The following is a 7,009-nucleotide window of genomic DNA, read 5'->3' as shown; positions in this document are numbered from 1 at the left end:
CCTGGGATCTCTTTGATCTGTTGTATCAAGCAGTAACCTCACACTTGCAGTCTGTTAGTGTTTATTTAAGCAGTCTGCTCAGAGTTAATGGCTTAATTGCAGCTGTAAATGGCTACTGGTGTAATAAAAAAAGAACCAATTGTACCGTCTGCCACTTGATTTATATCTCTTCCTTGCCCTGAAGTCCTATTAAAAAAAGCTTGAGCAAAGGTATTAGACATTTGCCAGGCACTGCTATCATGTGCCCAGGTGATTGCTTCATTTTTCAGCTGTTACCCTCTTATGGCCAGGTAGTACCTTTACATCAGTGGCTAGCAAATGTCCATTGGCAATACCAACACTTTGGGCTTTTGTGTAGGCATGGCAAAGGCACTTGCCAGGCACTGTCGTAGTGGTATTAACTGGCCATTGATGGTATCAGGTGCAAAATGCTACGAGTACCTGGGCATCTAATAGCAGTACCTGGCAAATGCCGAATACCTATAAACAAGCCAAAACTGTTACCTTTGCCAATGCTTGTTTTTCTCTTTGTGGGTTGTTCTGATTTGAGTGGTACATTTAAAAGATAAAAACCAATACAAACCTCCTCCACGATAAACCCAACCTTTTCTGTCCTGTTTATGCACACTAATGTGTCTTACTAAACATGCTAGTCTGACTGAAGGCTAAGATTAGAAAGCAAAACTACTCCAACAATAATATCAGGTCTTTATATAATGCTGCTTGCCAGATTAATCCTGTTTGGAAGAGATGCAGTAATAGCTTTCAAATCCCTGCCAATTTCAGTGGTTCTCAGTCCTTCTATACCCTAGATGAAGAGGCCTCGGCTGAAGGCAGAAGTCGGCCCTGCTGGCACTCAAACCTGCAACATGCCAGCTGGCCCCATTTCAGAGGCAAGCATCCAGCACATGAACAAACCTCTCATCCCATAAAAGCCTTCTTGAGAGCTGATTCACTTTATGGTCTGCAGAAACAGATAAACTACATTAAGGGAGGCTATGATCTAACCGATACGCTTGGGGCACCAACAACTGTATGTTGCTGGAAATAGCATAATGCCTGAGCCCTCAAGCCATACCTTAAAATAAATCACTGCCAGGATGCAATGTAACAAGGTCTCCCGTCCAAGGGGGAACTGCAGTGCTCTACCGTAGCTCCAGGGAGCTATACAGCTGTAAACATAGATAAGAAAACGGCCATATCAGGAAATAATAATTGATGCAACACCATACACGGGACTGGGATGATCCCAGAGGACCTATACTGGAGACGGATCACTGGTAGCCAGTCACCCCAGACAATGTTGCTGGTCTGCCATAGCTCTTGTGACTAACTGCAGCAGTGACTGACCATAATAGTAAGAGATGCCATTAGCATTTGTGCTGCTACTGTCCTGTTCTTGAATCCTTTTCCTGCTTTTTGTGAGGGGTCAGAGGTATGGTTCGGACATGGCGGCATCTTTGTTATCAGAACATTTATTATATGGAACGGGTTGGGAAAATACATCTCTATCCCTAAGACTAAGAGGGGGATTCCCTGCCTCTAAGAAAACGAATGAAACTGTCAGTATGTCCAAATTATAAAGTCCGTCCCTGTTATGTCTCAAAATCCTACTTCTGTCGCTCACACTAACAACATAAACCAACTGTGCAAGGATGATTTCTTCCTAAAGCAAAAATGTTCCTTCTGGTTCCAAGCAACAGAAAAATCCCCAGTCACTTGGGCAAAAAAGTGACAAAAATAAAGTAATGTTTAACAACTGTAGGATTCCAATGATTAGGGTCATTGCCCTTATCCCTAGGATCCTTCTTATGTGTTTCTCTCTTTATAAGGGCCCTCGGGCCTGTACTTGCTTCCACAAATGACACTAGGCAGTTCACAAAAATATGCTCCTTATGCTTTTCCTATTAATCCTATCACATTGGCATGTTGCCTCTGCCCAGGAATGGTTGTACTGTGCTTTCTTCTGTTTTGGGTGCAGGTCCCAGATTCACAATATAACTGCTTGGTTCACTCTCCTGCCAAGCCGTTATTCTTTCATGGACTGTCCTGCTATGGGTGTGAGTCCCAGACTCGTAATGTTCACAGTTACTTGGTTTACTCTCCTGCCAAGTAACAATTCCAATATATGCTATCTCTCTTTGGGTGTGGGTTCCAGACTCGCAATGTTTGGTTTGGTTTGGTTTGAGATTCTCACATCGGTGCAAGTCCAAGACTCACGAAGTTCTCATTGGCTTTTGACTTTGTATTTTCAATGAGTGCATGTCCCAGACTTGCACTCAGCTCTCAGGGTCGCAGACACGTTTTCTGTAGCCTCTGCCTTCACCGCTTTGCTCCCCTGGACCTCCTGTACCACCTACCTGTTTGCTTCCCACTGGAAGGTACCAGCATTTCCAGAGCAATGGCAGCTTCTCTGGAGGCTCCGGTCACGTTCAGGGCTTCGTAGTGGTCGGAAGCGGCTCCCGGACGTCGGCTTTCCCCCAGCAGTGAGTCCTCTCTGTTGGGCACTTCGCCAGAGCTCGGTTGGCTCGGTGGATGCAGTCATGCCACAAGCAGCTTCTGGGACCTTGCCCGTGTTGCCCTCTTCCTCCGCTCGCAGCTTTTCCTCCAGCTAGCTCTCGCCCTGCTTTCCACGGCTCAGCTTGCCGATTTTCTCCTTGGAGGATCGTCTCTCTCTGACATCTCAGCTGTCTGAGATGTAAACTCCTGCACTGGGAACGGGATTTGCTTTGGGTCAATCACATTCCTTGCAAAACTAGTATGATCATTCTGCTTTTTGATAGTGCTCCTTGTACTCCTGATCATCTTCTTCATCTCAGTCTTGAGAGGCTAGAATGCTCATTCTGTTTCCCAATAGTAATACTTTGACTCCTGACCATCTTTTTCTTCTCAATATATGTCCGACAGTCAGATCTCAGAGACTTTACATTTTCTAGGTATTGAACGTTATCTGGTATATTAGAATGACTAACCTGACTACAACAAATATTGACTTTGTCAAAAGGAGAGAGAGGAGGATTGTACACTGGAGAGGGGTTAGGGGGCATACCGCATTCTCTGAAGATAGCCGTCTCTAATCCCATAAGGGGGTTCCTTCCCCATGTGATCCTCCCTCGGTGGACCACCCCCAGGGGGACTGTTGTACTGTGGGCGCACCGCCCAGGCCCCATGGCAAAGGTCTCCCCCTAGGGAAGAATGGACGGCATCCTCAGAATTGTCACATTTTTTCCAACCGTACTTATGCACAGAAACCCACCTTACAAGAGTACAGAGAATAGTGCCCCAAACATTTGTTTTCCAGTTGCTCCTGTGAAATGAGGGCTCTAAACCTGAGCCTAACAGCTGGAAACATGCAGTTTTGAGCACCTGGCAAAGTTCACCCACATATAATGTTTTGGTGAAGCATTTTTGAAGCTTGTTCAAACAATTTGGGTCAGTCATACATTACAAGGTAACATTATCTAATTGCAAATTATTGCGAGTTTCAGCTGTAGGAGTCTGATGTGGTACATGTTCATGTTGTATGCCATCCAGGTATTGTAAAAATCAACACATCTGCTTTAGAAAACCCACCATCATCCCCAGGACATCAACATCAATGACAGGATGACAAATGTGCATAACTAACCAGGTGTGATGTTCAAGCAGACTCACTAAACTATCTGATGTTGTGTAATGTCACCTCAGATCCTCTTCAAAAGTGTTACATGTGTTGCTTCTACTTTATAGCACATCTTCATAACCTTAAACACACATTGAGCTTTCTTCCATCAATGAAAGTAGATTGTGTAGCACAAAGGGCATCTTCATATCTGGTATCATTCTGTATGCTGAGAATAAAAACTACTAATACTTATGAATGGATGGAACACAATTCACTGGATTTCTTCATCTGGACGATCTAATACTATCGCAAATCACAAGTTCGCAACCATGTGATATCATTTGCTAACATTTAGTCCATTAAATTGATTCTGGATGAGCTCTTCCTACTTGGATTTACATCCTTTTCACCTTGTTTCACACCCTTTTCAACTCTGGTGACTGCAGTGACATCTCCAATGTTTAGTATGTTTGCATGTTTTTGCACAAAGCTAAAGCCTGTAAAAAAATGTTTTTACCCATTGCAACCATTTTGCATGAACCACAGAGCAACTCATGCAATATTTGGTGACTAGCCCCTGATGTCTGAGGGCTGGCACGCCACCTGCACTATTCCCACCTTATTTTCCTATGACCACTAAGTCACCTACAACTGGTTAGTATGTTGCTGGAGTATTCTCCCTGGCCGTAGGGTTCAGATATCCTGAATGATGGGGATTGATCTGGCAATGCAGACAGCACGTGTCAGTATGATGCTATGATAATACTGCTGCCCATGTAGCATCACACCCACAAGACACCAACAACTACACATTATGGTGGCAGTGATAGCTGCAAAACAGCCCTGCTAGTTTACAGTGTCACTGGTGCCGTATACATACACAAAGGGCAGAGGTGCTTGGCCAGGCCCAGACAGAAGACAGACTGAGGGCTGTTCGCACCAGTGTGTCCAGCTATAAGCAGGTGTCTCCTCCTATGAGGACCCTAAAACACTCTTTCATTGCCCTTCCCACCGCGGGAGGGTGCTTTGGAAGAGGGATCACTGGAAGTTAAAATGTGTGCTAGTCATGCCATTCCTCCAAATCACGTTCTTGCAAATTTTCATGGTTCCCAAGGAGCAACCCTTCTTTGGCATACACTGTTTTAATGGCGTGTTGCATAGGATGCATAGCTCTGTGCCTTCCCCCTCCGTCAGTCTTCCACTTCAGCAACCTTAAGTAGTCCCAGAGCCGAGATAACGTGGGAACTGTCATGAGCATGAACATAAACCCTTTCCTGCCTAAAACATGACAAGGGACACCTTTACCTGCTTTGTGTTCTTTGCAAGGAGTGAAAAAGTTCCTTTCTTATATCCGTTGTTAGGTGATACGATGGTCATGTGGGCTGCATGCCACCGTGTTGTGCTCAAAGGCGGTACAGTGAGGATTCCCTAGACTTCCCTGCCATCCCCTGTGACTGAGGCAGGGGACTGTCACTGGGTCTCCACCGACTCAATGAAGTCCCCTTTAAGAAATGCCTCTGCAGGTAGTGAAGAACGGAACCCCGGTATGATAGGACCATGCTCCACGTAACAGGTGATTAGTGGTAGGTATTCTGTGTGACAAGCTGATAAACACTGTAAAGCAGCAGAATTTGGGGGTTGTGCCCACTGCAGCAGAGAGTGAGAGAGGAACAGCCTGAGCAAGGATGGTCCACTTACAGGTGTCCTGTGTACGCTTGTAGAAAAAATGATGGTGGCCAATCCTGATGTAGGCTTAGTCTGCATTGCCACGTACCCCAGTAGAAGGACATTACAATTATGTGTTTTAGATTGACAAACCATGCCACTCCAATCCTGTTCACTCATTAATCACAAGGCACATTTTCACCGATTTCCCCATCATGTAGCAATTGGATGGGCTTGGACCCTACTAAAAAGTGTAGGAAATTTCATAAAAAGATGGGGAGCTTATGGGCGAGTTATGAAGGAGAACAGAGGTGGGGTCTGGGAAACTTTCTACCAGCACGAACAAAGTCCATTGACTTGTTCTTGGGTGGATGGCCCCTGGGAGAGTCTCAACCAAGTCTTTAGCTCACTGTTCTTTTCACAGAGAAGAAATGTACCCGCATATCAGTCTTTGTCCTGCCCAGGGGCAGTCCAGCACCGAAATGCTAGGCAATTCTCCTCTGAACAAGAGTAGCACAGCAACCCCATACACGTGTTTCAGCCTAGTTGGGCATCATCAGTGAGGTGAAGCTGTGCCTCTCTAAGAGCAGTGAGGAAGGGGTCCACGTCTGGATTCCCCTTGTAACTTAGGGTGAGACACAAAGTTACTTGGTATGCAAAACAGAGGGAGGTCTGGGAAACTCTCTACCAGCACGAACACAGCCCATTGACTTGTTCTTGGGTGGATGGCCCCTGTGAGAGTCTCAACCAAGTCTTTAGCTCACTGTTCTTTTCACATAGAAGAAATGTTCCCGCATATCAGTCTTTGTCCTGCCAAGGGGCAGTCCAGCACCGAAATGCTAGGCAATTCTCCTCTGAACTGAAGAATTCAGGTACAACAGTGAAGGCAGAGAAGCAATAAGTAGGAGCACCAGAAGGATGTCGGGTATGGAAGGACGTGGCCAAGGTCAAAACAAAAGAGGACGAAGGATGGTCAGGTTCTGCTACAGGTGTGACAGTCTGTAGCATCTAGCCGACAGCCCGATATGTCCGGCGCTAAAGATGGTATACAGCATCTGCATGGGTAGAGGACATATAGAAAAATGTTGTAGGAACAAGGACTCCACTAATTGGATTGGGGATGAAGAGAGTGATGAAGTTGAGGAATGTATCTCTGCCATTGGGGATGAGGAAGAAGTGACGGATAGCCCAAAGATGATTGTTCAAGTTAATGGTGCTCCGATCAGTATGATGGTTGATTCTGGGGCTAAATACACCGTCATGCCAGAAGTGGAATGGAAAAGAGTTGGTCCTAAACCTCTGCATGAGGTAGACATAAACCCAAAAGCTTATGGAGGGGCAAAGATTGATCTGGTTGGCTGGTTCAAAGTGACGTTGAATATTAAAGGGAGACATGCTGAAGGACATGTATACGTATCAAAGAAGGGAGCCTCCTCTCTCCTAAATTGGACAAACCAAAGGCTTCTGAAGGTTGGACATGATCCAAATGCTGATGAAGCGGTATTTGTGGTTGAGGACTTGAAACAGTACAAGAGTGAAGTTGGAAATAAGGTGTGTCATGGTCATGAAGTCAGGGGCACAGGCATGCAGGGGTCGCATGAACAGGAGACCTGGGTGGACACTGTCCTGGCGCCTTTGGCGCCCGGCTCATGAACAAAAGTAAACAAGAACATCCATTTAACACCAAAAAGCTTTTATTATGGACATAGCACTTCAGATGCATTAACCTTGAACATTCCA

This window comes from Ambystoma mexicanum, chromosome 10 (assembly GCF_040938575.1).
Source record: "Ambystoma mexicanum isolate Mex_15411 chromosome 10, UKY_AmexF1_1, whole genome shotgun sequence".
NCBI classification, from domain to species: Eukaryota; Metazoa; Chordata; class Amphibia; order Caudata; family Ambystomatidae; genus Ambystoma; species Ambystoma mexicanum.
This window is presented reverse-complemented; position numbering follows the sequence as displayed.